General features: G+C 42.2%; 1 pseudogene; it reads right to left on the bottom strand.

Moving 5' to 3' along the window:
- Positions 1-910: 910 nt before the first annotated feature.
- On the bottom strand, positions 911-13865 carry LOC116883968 (annotated as a pseudogene).
- Between the last annotated feature and the right edge of the window lie 796 nt (positions 13866-14661).

The following is a 14661-nucleotide window of genomic DNA, read 5'->3' as shown; positions in this document are numbered from 1 at the left end:
CAGATTACCGTCTTCTTGCACATCTGCTAAAAAGTCACTTACTGCAGGGCAATGTTAGTGTCCCTCAGTTGTGATTTGGAGATGAAACGATCACAAGCAAAGAAATTGCAGCAGAATTCAGAGAAAGCTACTGGAACTCATAAGAAACTTTAATAAGTTTTAGATGTAATAGTACCTTATAAGGTCAATTGTATTTTCTAATATCAGCTAGTATCAACTAGAAAATACAATAAAACCCTAAAATGTTTCTGTTTAAAAAAAAAGAAAGAAAATTAGTAATGGACAATGAATTTATTTATAGTTAGGTCGAAAGAAGATAAATGCTACTAGTTTTCTACCATCTTTTTTTCATAGAAAACAAATGAAGCAAAACCCAGGAAGTCCACATATGTTAATTTGATCACAAAGTAAGCTAACAGAACTGTTCTAAATCACCTCTTGTGAGTCAAGTTCTTCTTCTGGCTGGCACAGAGTATTAGCCTTATTTTTCTACCAGTGTAGAATTTCTAGGAACATTTTATCTCCTTGGGTCCATTGATTCAATAGTCTGAAAATCACAAGGAGGGATCCAGGTGTCTCCCTTTGGTATCTATGCATCCACGGGGGCGATGGTTATAAAGGGCAAACATCCTGGAGGACAGGCATGTTCAGGAGTTGTGTGGCCAGTCAGAGAGACAGCTCAATGGAAGACAGGCACACACACAAAAGCTGGGAAGGAATCTGGAGGAGAGTTGGAGAAAGAAGGACAGAAAGAGAATGGGTGTGAGACAGTACAGGCAGCAAAGGAGAAAGGGGACCAGGGTCCGAGAGAAAGCAAAATAAATATAGACAAGTCAGGAACAAAAACTGGTGACAAAGAGAAAGTACTTCAGGCAGCAGGCCTCTGCAGCTACCATTTTCTCTGCCAGTGTTATTTTAGCTTCTTGAGATGCAGATAGATCCTGTTCTTGGACTTTAGCACAGTTCTTGCCATGAGGAATGGGACTCTGGTGGGATCTGGGAGCAGCTCAAATCGGAGCAGGGTCAGGGTCACGGCCACCTTCAGCTCATTCATGGAAAACTGTTTCCTGATACAGTTTCTGGGACAGACAGACACAGGAAAGTAAGATTTGGCCTCAGACCTGTTCTTAGTTCGTCAAGCATTGGCCAATAAGCCCCACCCAGAGTGGGTCATAGGGTCTTGCTTCATGGTCCCTGCCTAATCATTTTCCTAATAGGTCTCACACTCACACTGATTCCTTGTCTTGGTTCATGGACTCCTGATTTTTGACAAAGCCTTTCACTCTTCTGGGACTAGCTCTGACCCTAGTTCTGCTCTCAGACACGTGGGATGTCATTTGAATAGTGTCAGCACTGCAGGGCATAGAGTCCTAGCACATGAGTCTTTTAATGACTTAATGGTTAGCCAATTCCTTCCATTAGTCATTTCTGGATCTCCACTCTGGATCCCCCTATTCCAGACAATATAAGAAAGGATGGATCATGTTCCTGGGAGTTATTAAATACAAATAATTCCAGGATGAAATTTAAATATTAGTGAATAAGACAAACATCATCTTGGTGTTCTTCATTCAGAGAATGAGAGGGACTTTCCTTCAGTCAAACTACCAGCATTCATAGCTGCCTAGCCTCCTCACCCAGAAAGATAGCCCCTGCCTCCAGCTGCCTGTCTCATGGTCTTGTTAATTTATTAATACTATCTTTTTAAAGTTGGTTTAGATGAAATTTTAGCCCTAGGTAAACTTTTATCCTAAAAAAAATATTCCTTCCAGTGTAATAGCATGTATCTAATCTACATGGAAGCTGATTTTAGCTTCAGAATTACTGTATCAGAAGAACATACTTTATACCCATGAATAACAGGGTTTTGGCCAGGGTGAGTCCTGTAGACTGTGGATTTTCACAGCAGCCCTTTGCTCGCTCAGCAGTTCATGTCAGCACTATGCAGAGGATTTCCTCAGGAGCAGTTTAATGTCTTCATTCCTGTGTGCTACCACATTCCTAGGCAGACCAAGCAAACCCACTTGCCAGTCCCTTCCCTCATGCATAATTTTTCAAACAGGAAAATTGTTATATTAAATTGCCAAAATTTTATACCCAATGCAATTTTGGTGAAGCTTAAAAGCCACAAATATGTGAGATGATTGTCCCTGGTGTCCAACTCAATGATCTGTGAATTTTCACAGATATGATATTAACAGAAGAATCAGCAAAGTATCTGTAATTTCAATATATTGAAATATAGCACTTTACTTAGCATATCAGAGTGCAATATTAAATACATATATTTTATGTGTGTTTTATAAATATATGTATAAAAGCACTCATTAATTGTAGTGTGCAGTGACATTCAAAAATTGGGGAAATAAGAAAATATACTAATTTCGAAACAGAGTTTTCAGTGGCCACTGAGAATTGGGTTAAAATCTCTGAGCTGTGTACTAAAATACCTTCTTTCTTTTTGAACAGGCAGGCATAATTCCATCTAAACACAGAAGCCAACAGTCATGTAAATGGGCACCAGAAAGCCCTAAGTGATTGGAAATATCAAATACTGACATATGCCAGTCATGTTCCCTAACCCATTCCCCTTACCTTGCTCCTGCTGAGAAGGGTAGGAAGGCATGAGTGTGCCGGGGGACATCTGGTGCAAATCTAAAAGGGTCAAACACCTGCACAGAGAGCATGCAGACCAGAATGGATGAGAGTCAAGCCCCTTCCCAATACATAAGGAGCAGAATTCCTAGATTAGAAAGTAGGAAACTAGGAGTTGGGGATTTAGATCAGTGGTAGAGCGCTTGCCTAGCAAGCGCAAGGCCTGGGGTTTGGTCCCCAGCTCCGAAAAAAAGAAAAAACAAACAAACAAACAAACAAACAAAAAGTAGGAGACCTCTTCTCTTCCCAAGGGTTTCATACCTCTGGGTTTGGCCATAATCATGGGTTGTGATGAAGGCCACAAATGGAGAGAGAAATCAAGAGTCCTGTGACTTGATTTTCTTCCTCTCAACAGACTTCACGTTTATTTATTTATTGGTTATATGTATAAGCATAAGAGTGTGTACGGTGGGCAGGCTCATGAGTGTCCGTACTCAGACACTCTGGAGCTAGAGTTATGGGTCTCCTTTAAGAGCAGTAGGACCAACTACTGAGTCATCTTACTGTCTCCTCAAATGGACTTTTTTGTTTTTAACTTTTTCTGTGTTTTCAAATCCTCTCATTTCCTTGCACTCACCACACTCTATGTGTGAAAAAATCTTGTGTCTGTCTTACTTTTTTCTATCGTGTCTGAGACCTTGTAAAGCTTTAGCAGCTGACACTGGGAATACTCATGTGTATAATACGGGGTTATTAGGGTGTCTCTGCAGATGATGGACCTTCCTTATGAGATATGGTTCCAGAAACGTGAAGGTCACCAAACCAACTCAAGCCAGTGATGTTTGCATTTTTTTTTTTTTTTATTAACTTGAGTATTTCTTATATACATTTCAAGTGTTATTCCGTTTCCCGGTTTCCAGGCAAACATCCCCCCCCCTCCTCCCCCTTCCTTATGTGTTCCCCTCCCCCATCCTCCCCCCATTTCCGCCCTCCCCCCAACAATCACGTTCACTGGGGGTTCAGTCTTAGCAGGACCCAGGGCTTCCCCTTCCACTGGTGATCTTACTAGGATATTCATTGCTACCTATGAGGTCAGAGTCCAGGGTCAGTCTATGTATAGTCTTTAGGTAGTGGCTTAGTCCCTGGAAGCTCTGGTTGCTTGGCATTGTTGTACATATGGGGTCTCGAGCCCCTTCAAGCTCTTCCAGTTCTTTCTCTGATTCCTTCAACAGGGGTCCTATTCTCAGTTCAGTGGTTTGCTGCTGGCATTCGCCTCTGTATTTGCTGTTTTCTGGCTGTGTCTCTCAGGAGCGATCTACATCCGGCTCCTGTCGGTCTGCACTTCTTTGCTTCATCCATCTTGTCTAATTGGGTGGCTGTATATGTATGAGCCACATGTGGGGCAGGCTCTGAATGGGTGTTCCTCCAGTCTCTGTTTTAATCTTTGCCTCTCTCTTCCCTGCCAAGGGTATTCTTGTTCCCCTTTTAAAGAAGGAGTGAAGCATTCACATTTTGATCATCCGTCTTGAGTTTCATTTGTTCTAGGGATCTAGGGTAATTCAAGCATTTGGGCTAATAGCCACTTATCAATGAGTGCATACCATGTATGTCTTTCTGTGATTGGGTTAGCTCACTCAGGATGATATTTTCCAGTTCCAACTATTTGCCTACGAATTTCATAAACTTTTTGATAGCTGAGTAATATTCCATTGTGTAGATGAACCACATTTTCTGTATCCATTCCTCTGTTGAATGGCATCTGGGTTCTTTCCAGCTTCTGGCTATTATAAATAAGGCTGCTATGAACATAGTGGAGCATGTGTCTTTTTTATATGTTGGGGATCTTTTGGGTATATGCCCAAGAGAGGTATAGCTGGATCCTCAGGCAGTTCAATGTCCAATTTTCTGAGGAACCTCCCAGACTGATTTCCAGAATGGTTGTACCAGTCTGCAATCCCACCAACAATGGAGGAGTGTTCCTCTTTCTCCACATCCTCGCCAGCATCTGCTGTCACCTGAGTTTTTGATCTTAGCCATTCTCACTGGTGTGAGGTGAAATCTCAGGGTTGTTTTGATTTGCATTTCCTTATGACTAAAGATGTTGAACATTTCTTTAGGTGTTTCAGCCATTCGGCATTCCTCAGCTGTGAATTCTTTGTTTAGCTCTGAACCCCATTTTTTAATAGGGTTATTTGTTTCCCTTGGTCTAACTTTCTTGAGTTCTTTGTATATTTTGGATATAAGGCCTCTATCTGTTGTAGGATTGGTAAAGATCTTTTCCCAATCTGTTGGTTGTTGCTTTTTGTCCTAACCACAGTGTCCTTTGCCTTACAGAAGCTTTGCAGTTTTATGAGATCCCATTTGTTTTTTCTTGATCTTAGAGCATAAGCCATTGGTGTTTTTTGTTCAGGAAATTTTTTCCAGTGCCCATGTGTTCCAGATGCTTCACTAGTTTTTCTTCTATTAGTTTGAGTGTATCTGGTTTGATGTGGAGGTCCTTGATCCACTTGGACTTAAGCTTTGTACAGGGTGATAAGCATGGATCGATCTGCATTCTTCTACATGTTGACCTCCAGTTGAACCAGCACCATTTGCTGAAAATGCTATCTTTTGACCATGGGATGGTTTTGGCTCCTTTGTCAAAATTCAAGTGACCATAGGTGTGTGGGTTCATTTCTGGGTCTTCAATTCTATTCCATTGGTCTATCTGTCTGTCTCTGTACCAATACCATGCAGTTTTTTATCACTATTGCTCTGTAATACTGCTTGAGTTCAGGGATAGTGATTCCCCCTGAAGTCCTTTTATTGTTGAGGATAGCTTTAGCTATCCTGGGTCTTTTGTTATTCCAGATGAATTTGCAAATTGTTCTGTCTAACTCTTTGAAGAATTGGATTGGTATTTTGATGGGGATTGCATTGAATCTGTAGATTGCTTTTGGTAAAATGGCCATTTTTACTATATTAATCCTGCTAATCCATGAGCATGGGAGATCTTTCCATCTTCTGAGGTCTTCTTCAATTTCTTTCTTCAGTGTCTTGAAGTTCTTATTGTACAGATCTTTTACTTGCTTGGTTAAAGTCACACTGAGGTACTTTATATTATTTGGGTCTATTATGAAGGGTGTCGTTTCCCTAATTTCTTTCTCGGCTTGTTTCTCTTTTGTATAGAGGAAGGCAACTGATTTATTTGAGTTAATTTTATACCCAGCCACTTTGCTGAAGGTGTTTATCAGCTTTAGTAGTTCTCTGGTGGAACTTTTGGGATCACTTAAATATACTATCATATCATCTGCAAATAGTGATATTTTGACTTCTTCTTTTCTGATCTGTATCCCCTTGACCTCCTTTTGTTGTCTGATTGCTCTGGCTAGAACTTCAAGAACTATATTGAATAAGTAGGGAGAGAGTGGGCAGCCTTGTCTAGTCCCTGATTTTAGTGGGATTGCTTCAAGTTTCTCTCCATTTAGTTTAATGTTAGCCACTGGTTTGCTGTATACGGCTTTTACTATGTTTAGGTATGGGCCTTGAATTCCTATTATTTCCAGTACTTTTATCATGAAGGGATGTTGAATTTTGTCAAATGCTTTCTCAGCATCTAATGAAATGATCATGTGGTTTTGTTCTTTCAGTTTGTTTATATAATGGATCACGTTGATGGTTTTCCAGATATTAAACCATCCCCTGCATGCCTGGGATGAAGCCTACTTGATCATGGTGGATGATTGTTTTGATGTGCTCTTGGATTCGGTTTGCCAGAATTTTATTGAGTATTTTTGTCGATATTCATAAGGGAAATTGGTCTGAAGTTCTCTTTCTTTGTTGTGTCTTTTGTGTGGTTTAGGTATAAGAGTAATTGTGGTTTCAGAGAAGGAATTCGGTAGTGCTCCATCTGTTTCAATTTTGTGGAATAGTTTGATAGTATTGGTATGAGGTCTTCTATGAAGGTCTCTGATAGAATTCTTGCACCAAACCCGTCTGGACCTGGGCTCTTTTTGGTTGGGAGACCTTAATGACTGCTTCTATTTCCTTAGGAGTTATGGGGCGGTTTAATTGGTTTATCTGTCCCTGATTTAACTTGGTACTTGGTATCAGTCTAGGAAATTGTCCATTTCCTGAAGATTTTCAAGTTTTGTTGAATATAGGCTTTTATAGTAAGATCTGATGATTTTTTGAATTTCCTCTGAATCTGTAGTTATGTCTCCCTTTTTCATTTCTAATTTTGTTAATTTGGACACACTCTGTGTCCTCTCGTTAGTCTGGCTAAGGGGTTTATCTATCTTGTTGATTTTCTCAAAGAACCAACTTTTGGTTTGTTGATTCTTTCTATGGTCCTTTTTGTTTCTACTTGGTTGATTTCAGCTCTGAGTTTGATTATTTCCCTGCCTTCTACCTCCTGGGTGTATTTTGCTTTTTTGTTGTAGAGCTTTTTTAGGTGTGCTGTCAAGCTGCTGACATATGCTCTTTCCTGTTTCTTTCTGGGCACTCAGCGCTATGAGTTTTCCTATTAGCACAGCTTTCAATCGTGTCCCATAAGTTTGGGTATGTTGTACCTTCATTTTCATTAAATTCTAAAAAGTTTTTAATTTCTTTCTTTATATATCCTTGACCAGGTTATCATTGAGTAGAGCATTGTTCAATTTCCACCTATATGTGGGCATTCTTCCTTTATTGTTATTGAAGACCAGCTTTAGGCCGTGGTGGTCCGATAGCACGCATGGGATTATTTCTATCTTTCTGTACCTGTTGAGGCCTGTTTTTTGACCAATTATATGGTCAATTTTGGAGAAAGTACCATGAGGAGCTGAGAAGAAGGTATATCCTTTTGCATTAGGGTAGAACGTTCTATAAATATCCGTTAAGTCCATTTGGCTCATGACTTCTCTTAGTCTGTCTACGTCTCTGTTTAATTTCTGTTTCCATGATCTGTCCATTGATGAGAGTGGGGTGTTGAAGTCTCCTACTATTATTGTGTGAGGTGCAATGTGTGTTTTGAGCTTTAGTAAGGTTTCTTTTACGTATGTAGGTGCCCTTGTATTTGGGGTATAGATATTTAGGATTGAGAGTTCATCTTGGTGGATTTTTCCTTTGATGAATATAAAGTGTCCTTCCTTATCTTTTTTGATGACTTTTAGTTGAAAATTGACTTTATTTGATATTAGAATGGCTACTCCAGCTTGCTTCTTCCGACCATTTGCTTGGAAAGTTGTTTTCAGCCTTTCACTCTGAGGTAGTGTCTGTCTTTGTCTCTGAGGTGTGTTTCCTGTAGGCAGCAGAATGCAGGGTCCTCGTTATCCAGTTTGTTAATCTATGTCTTTTTATTGGGGAGTTGAGGCCATTGATGTTGAGAGATATTAAGGAATAGTGATTATTGCTTCCTCTTATATTCATATTTGGATGTGTTATGTTTGTATGCTTTTCTTCTCTTTGTTTTGTTGCCAAGACGATTAGTTTCTTGCCTCTTCTTGGGTATAGCTTGCCTCCTTATGTTGGGCTTTACCATTTATTATCCTTTGTAGTGCTGGATTTGTAGAAAGATATTGTGTAAATTTGGTTTTGTCATGGAATATCTTGGTTTCTCCATCTATGTTAATTGAGAGTTTTGCAGGATACAGTAGCCTGGGCTGGCATTTGTGTTCTCTTAGGGTCTGTATGACATCAGTCCAGGATCTTCTGGCCTTCATAGTTTTCTGGCAGAAGTCTGGTGTAATTCTGATAGGTCTGCCTTTATATGTTACTTGACCTTTTTCCTTACTGCTTTTAATATTCTTTCTTTGTTTTGTGCGTTTAGTGTTTTGACTATTATGTGACGGGAGGTGTTTCTTTTCTGGTCCAATCTATTTGGAGTTCTGTAGGCTTATTGTATGCCTATGGGTATCTCTTTTTTTAGGTTAGGGAAGTTTTCTTCTATGATTTTGTTGAAGATATTTACTGGTCCTTTGAGCTGGGAGTCTTCACTCCCTTCTATACCTATTATCCTTAGGTTTGATCTTCTCATTGAGTCCTGGATTTCCTGTATGCTTTGGACCAGTAGCTTTTTCCGCTTTACATTATCTTTGACAGTTGAGTCAATGATTTCTATGGAATCTTCTGCTCCTGAAATTCTCTCTTCCATCTCTTGTATTCTGTTGGTGAAGCTTGTATCTACAGCTCCTTGTCTCTTCTTTTGGTTTTCTATATCCAGGGTTATTTTCCATGTGTTCTTTCTTGATTGCTTCTATTTCCATTTTTAATTCCTTCAACTGTTTGATTGTGTTTTCCTGAATTCTTTTCAGGGATTTTTTGTGTCTCCTCTCTATGGGCTTCTACTTTTTTATTTATGTTTTCCTGAATTCTTTCAGGCATTTTTACATTCCTCTCTGTAGGCTTCTACTTGTTCTCTAAGGGAGTTCTTCATGTCTTTCTTGAAGTCCTCCAGCATCATGATCAAATATGATTTTGAAACTAGATCTTGCTTTTCTGGTGTGTTTGGATATTCCCTGTTTGCTTTGGTGGGAGAATTGGGCTCCTATGGTGCCATGTAGCCTTGGTTTCTGTTGCTTGGTTTCCTGCGCTTGCCTCTCGCCATCAAATTATCTCTAGTGTTACTTTGTTCTGCTATTTCTGACAGTGGCTAGACTGTCCTATAGGCCTGTGTGTCAGGAGTGCTGTAGACCTGTTTTCCTCTCTTTCAGTCAGTTATGGGGACAGAGTGTTCTGCTTTCGGGCGTGTAGTTTTTCCTTTCTACAGGTCTTCAGCTGTTCCTGTGGACTTGTGCCTTGAGTTCACCAGGCAGGTCACTTGCAGCAGAAAAGTTGGTCTTACCTGTGGTCCCGAGGCTCAAGTTCGCTGGCGGGGTGCTGCCCACGGGCTTTCTGCGGTGGCAACCAGAGGGGAGAACTGCGGAACCCCAGCCGCGGAGCCTCCGTGCACCAGGGTTCCAGATGGATTCTGGTGCTTTCCTCTGGAATCAGTAATGTGTGCAGAGAGCAGTCTCTTCTGGTTTCGCAGGCGTGTCTGCCTCTCTGAAGGTTTAGCTCTCCCTCTCACGGGATTTGGGTGCAGAGAACTGTTTATCCGGTCTGTTTCCTTCAGGTTCCGAGTCGATGATTTCTATGGAATCTTCTGCTCCTGAGATTCTCTCTTCCATCTCTTGTATTCTGTTGGTGAAGCTCGTATCTACAGCTCCTTGTCTCTTCTTTTGGTTTTCTATATCCAGGGTTGTTTCCATGTGTTCTTTCTTGATTGCTTCTATTTCCATTTTTAATTCCTTCAACTGTTTGATTGTGTTTTCCTGGAATTCTTTCAGGGATTTTTGTGACTCCTCTCTATGTGCTTCTACTTTTTTATTTATGTTTTCCTGGAATTCTTTCAGGCATTTTTTCGATTCCTCTCTGTAGGCTTCTACTTGTTCTCTAAGGGAGTTCATCATGTCTTTCTTGAAGTCCTCCAGCATCATGGTCAAATATGATTTTGAAACTAGATCTTGCTTTTCTGGTGTGTTTGGATATTCCATGTTTGTTTTGGTGGGAGAATTGGGCTCCGATGATGCCATGTAGTCTTGGTTTCTGTTGCTTGGGTTCCTGCGCTTGCCTCTCGCCATCAGATTATCTCTAGTGTTAATTTGTTCTGCTATTTCTGACAGTGGCTAGACTGTCCTATAATCCTGTGTTTCAGGCGTGCTGTAGACCTGTTTTCCTGTTTTCTTTCAGCCAGTTATGGGGACAGAGTGTTCTGCTTTCGTTCGTGTAGTTTTTCCTCTCTACAGGTCTTCAGCTGTTCCTGTGGGCCTGTGTCTTGAGTTCACCAGGCAGGTAGCTTGCAGCAGAAAAGTTGGTCTTACCTGTGGTCCTGAGGCTCCAGTTTGCTGGTGGGGTGTTGCTTATGAGCTCTCCGAGGCGGCAGCAACCAAGAAGATCTGTGCCGCCCTTTCTGGGAGCTTCTGTGCACTAGGGTTCCAGATGGCGTTTGGTGTTTTCCTGTGGAATCAGTAATGTGGGCAGAGTGCAGTGTCTTCTGGTTTCCCAGGTGTGTCAGCCTCACTGAAGGTTTAGCTCTCCCTCCCACAGGATTTAGGTGCAGAGAACTGTTTATCTGGTCGGTCCCTTCAGGTTCCAGCAGTGTCTGAGACGAAGGGGACCTGCTGCTCTTGGCCCCTCCTCTACGGGAACCCAGAGGCCGTACACAGTTTCCTCTTGGGCCAGGGATGTTGGCAGTGGTGGGCAGTGTTGGTGGTCTCTTCCACTCTGCAGTCTCAGGAGTGCCTACTTGACCAGGCAGTGAGGGATCTCTCCCACGGCGTTTGGGAGCAGAGAGCTGCTGCGGGCAGGGATCTGCCAGTTCGGGACTCCCGCTAAATACTGGAAGTGTCTGGTCCTAGAGGATTTTTGCCTCTGTGTGTCCTGAGTTCACCAGGCAGGTCGCTTGCAGCAGAAAAGCTGGTCTTATCTGTGGTCCCGAGGCTTAAGTTTGCTCGTGGGGTGTTGCTTATGAGTTCTCCGCGGCTGCAGCAACCAGGAAGTCTGTGCCGCCATTTCCGGGAGCTTCGGTGCACCAGGGTTCCAGATGGCATTTGGTGTTTTCCTCTGGAATCAGTAATTTGTGCAGAGTGCAGTCTCTTCTGGTTTCCCAGGCGTGTCTCATGAAACCTATATCTTGTTAGCTCAAGAAAACACTGGAGTTTGTTTTGTGGGGTGGGAGGGGATCAGGGCCACTTTTGTTGTTCTGACAGTTGAGCTCAAGATAGACAGCCAGGGAGGACCTTATCTGAGGGCACAGATGTTCATAAACTTACACTGGAAGAACAAAACATGTACAGAGGTGGAACATGACGTCAGAGAGCAACACCCATTTTTTGTCATTGGGTGAGCATTTGCACAACATGTGCAGGAAAGAAAATAAAAGTAGGTGCTAAACCAGTGGAACGGGAAGCCCTTGGTCTTGCCAAGACTGAACCCACAGTGAACATGATTGTTGGGGAGAGGGCGGTAATTGGGGGAGGATGGGGAGGGGAACACCGATAGAGAAGGGGAGGGGAAGGGGTTAGGGGGATGTTGGCCCGGAAAGTGGGAAAGGGAATAACAATCGAAATGTAAAGAAGAAACACCCAAGTTAATAAAGATGAAAAAAAATTCTACTAAGCTGACATGTAACATTGGGGTCTTCGATGAATCAACAGAACCACTCAAACACATGCATAAACACACATGCACATGCACACACAAAGGCACACGCACATGCAAACACACACACACAAACACACACAGACGCACTCACTCATATTATTTTCAAATTGATAGGTTATACATAGCAGTTGATTAATAAAAAGTAAATATTAAAAATTAATGAAACTTCTGTGAAAGAGAAAAAAAGTAGGTGCTAAAGAGATGATCTAATCTCTAAGAGTGCTTACTGCTCTTCCAGAGGACCCAAGTTCAATTCCCAGCATCCACATCAAGAGACTCACAATCCCTTGTATCTACAGCTCCAGCGGGATCTGATGTTTCTGGTTTTCATTGGCATTTGCACTCGTGAGTATGCACATGCAACCTTACATAATTATATAATTAAAAATAATGAAAATAAATCTTAAAAATTCAGAGTCAAGATGAAAGGTGATATCCAGTTTGGCTGTTAAAATATGTGCGTTTCACTGCATGGGTATCTTGTATTCGTACAGAAACCCTGGACCAAGGACAGATTCTGATTGAGTAACATACCAGGAAGTATATCCTTGGTCACTGAAGCTGTTACTGCCTAAGCCATCTAGACAGAGGTAGTCATGTTGTCTGGCGGTATTACATCTCCTGTGCACATTCCTAGAATTGTAAAAGAAGAACATAACTTATTCATTGTGATGTTCTTTCCCTTGGACAGTAAACTCAATATGGGTCTTTGTTTTGGTTCGTTTTGGTTTGGTTTTTTTATTTTTCAACCTTTTATTGATTTTTAGTGCACACCAATCCCACTCATCTCCCTGTTGCTTCATATCCTTCCTTCCTTCTCTACTCTCGTACATTCCCCCCAAAAGAAAATGAAAGATTTCACCATGGTAGCTGCAGTGTGTTATGGTGTGTCCCACAGTATATTCCTTTGCCCAAACTGCTTTACTTGCAAATATTCATTGCAGTGAGTCATTGGTCTGGCTTGAGGCCTCTGGCTTCTGCTACACCATCAATACTACATCCTCACCAGGACTCCTCTCAGATATCCTGTTGTTGTCCTATGTCATGTCAGCTTTAGATTTCTAGGATTAACCCCCTCACATACTCTAACAGTTCATAGATGGGGTGGATATTGGGGTGGGTCAACTCAAAGCCCTGGATTTGGGACTGGATGAAAGTTGATTTAGTTGTCCAGTCAGCTCTCCTATGGTGGCTTGTGCCACCAGTACCTTGAGTGCCAACTCTACTGTGCTGGCCAGGCTCTCCCAAGTGCTACAATTGGTAAGGGACAGGACTAGCTCTCTTACACTTACTCCATCGAGGCCAGCTCTCCCATGCCCACACCACCAGAGATTGTTCTTCCACACCTATACCGCCAAAGCCAGCTCTTCCATGTGCTCAGATGAGGGGCAGGGACAGCTCAACACAGTGCTTGGAAATTATCATTGCCTCAGGCAGCAGCCCAGACTAGGGACATTCTCATGGCCTTTGGTGGTAACATGGGCCTTGGACCTTAACACAAACCGTGGCTGTGATAGGACTACAAACCTAGGCATGGCCTCTGGCGTAATGTGCCTAAAGTCCCCATGGCCACAAGTGGCAGCACAGAGCACTCAGATAAGTATGCTCCCAATGGCAGCATGGCCCTCAGATATCCATATGGTTTTAGGTGGGACCCCCAAACCACGACATCCACATGGCCTTTGGTGCTAACTCAAGCCTAGGACATTGACACAGATCTCAATTCTATTAGGACTGTGGAACCAGACATGGTTCGGTGGCAGCTTGGGCTATGAACTCAGGTGGCAGCACAAGGTACTCAGACCAGTTTGGCCCCCAACATCAGTGTGGCCTCCTGCCATTAATATGGTCATTGACATCAAGATGTCCTTCAGCAGCAACACAGACCACAGACATCAGTGCAAATAATGGCTGGGTATGGCCAAGACACCAGGCATGGCCCTTGGCAGCAGCATGGTCTCCGACATCACCTTGAACTCAGGTGGCTGGGCAGACTCTTCATTTCTACCCATTCCTTACCACCACTGCATCTCCCAGTTCTGTTCTCTCCACAGTGCACAAACTACTATACTTTGCTTCCTCTCCCATCTCTCCACCTCATACTCCATCTTTCCCATCTCTCTATCACATATTTGCTCATCACAGCGATGCCTACAGCAGGACTATGGCAAGCACTTGGGTATCTTTCCTCCAGCCACCCTGGGGTCACAGGGCCATGGGTAGGCACTTTGGTCTTCAGTGTGTTTTGATCCTGCTATAGAAGTTGTCTCTGTTCCACTGACTTTAATAAAATATTAATTAATCGATTAATTAATTGTGCGTGTGTGTGTGTGTGTGTGTGTGTGTGTGTGTGTGTGACATACTATGGCATATGAAGAAAGTCAGAAGACAAGTTCAGATCATCAAGGGAGGTGGCTTGAATTCAAATCATCATTAGTAGTTGTGGTAAGTACCTTCCTTCCTGAGCCTGTAAGGACTGTCAGGAGCCAACTAGGAAAGGCTAAAGGAAAATAAGTAAGTTTTCTGGAAATAGCCCACTGCTTTACATGTCTTCAATGGGTAAAGTCTGAATTGCAAAGTCTTCAGAGATTTCGTCTCAGAATTGCTTCTTTTTTTTTTTTTTTTGGTTTTTTTTTTTTGGGGCTGGGGATCGAACCCAGGGCCTTTGCTTCCTTGGCAAGCGCTCTACCACCGAGATAAATCCCCAACCCCTCAGAATTGCTTCTTACTATTGACTGATGTGCTTTCCTGTCACCATTACATAGTCTAAAGATTTCTGGGTATCAGCTCACCCTATTGGGCACATTTCCTGAAGATCAATATGTGAATGAACTTTCATGAATTAATGCTATTTAGATGAATTAATGAGTTTATTGAATTCCAGATTTGATTCAAATAATTTTA

The sequence above is a fragment of the Rattus rattus genome, chromosome 1, assembly GCF_011064425.1.
Source record: "Rattus rattus isolate New Zealand chromosome 1, Rrattus_CSIRO_v1, whole genome shotgun sequence".
NCBI classification, from domain to species: Eukaryota; Metazoa; Chordata; class Mammalia; order Rodentia; family Muridae; genus Rattus; species Rattus rattus.
The sequence above is the reverse complement of the archived record's forward strand: the minus strand, read 5'-3'. Positions and strand labels throughout refer to the sequence as shown.